Source organism: Arachis ipaensis, chromosome B02 (assembly GCF_000816755.2).
Source record: "Arachis ipaensis cultivar K30076 chromosome B02, Araip1.1, whole genome shotgun sequence".
Taxonomy (NCBI): Eukaryota; Viridiplantae; Streptophyta; class Magnoliopsida; order Fabales; family Fabaceae; genus Arachis; species Arachis ipaensis.
Genome location: NC_029786.2, coordinates 98,599,816 through 98,600,858, shown reverse-complemented (window position 1 = coordinate 98,600,858; position 1,043 = coordinate 98,599,816).

Here is a 1,043-nt window from a genome sequence, read left to right as displayed (position 1 = left end):
TTACAACAACCACTATTGTGTCCACAACTGCAATTTCTATAAAGTCATTCAAAGAAAAGCGTTGACGTGAAGTTATACAGTTCAAGAACCACTTCATCCATCATAAATAACCTAAACCTAGACTTAGGCATATATATACACACACTTAATTACTAGTTACTAGCTAGGTTGGTAATTATAAAGTTGATTTTTCTACGGTGAAAAATAATAATGATATATAAATTAAATTCTTAAAAATAGATTAAGCCATTTCAATTTTGCCTCTTTGTTTTCTTCTCTGTTCTCTTTTTTTTCTTGTTTCTTTCTTTTACTCTACAAAAATAAACTAATTTTTTTTATATTGCAGATCATTTAGTGTACTGCCAATGTTTCCTGCATTTTGTATTATACCCAAATATGACTCTTCACAATTTGGACCAACCGATTTTATAGTTGGATTTTTAAAATTTGTAAAACTAGAAAATAGGCCATCCGATTAGTGAAAATATTTTTTTTTCAATTTTTGAAAATTTAAATAGAAAAGTTCAATTTTAAAGTTAAAATTTTTTTAATTTTCAAAAACATAAATTAAACAATATAAATTGTTGGATACAATTTTTTCGCATTATCATTACAACAACAACAAAGTCTTGTCCCACTAAGTGGGGTCAGCTACATAAATCAAACGATGTCATTCTGTTTTGTCATGTATCATGTCTACAGAGAGACCGTTTACATGTAAATCTCGTTTGACCACTTTATTGATGGTCTTTTTAGGTCTTCCTCTGTCTTTCGCCCCTTATCCATCTTTCATCTTATCCATTTTCCTGACTGAATGTTCTATCGTTAGTCAACAAAAGCTTGGAGGTTCCAATTTCTTATTCCCATATCAATAAATTAACACGTTTCTGTCTCATCATCTTATGATATACATATACTTAGGCAATATTATTATATATTACGTGTACATCAAAATCAGTTATTATTATAAAAATATATGTTGGAATATAAAATATATATTAAAAATAAATTAAATAATATATATATTTATATATAAATATACT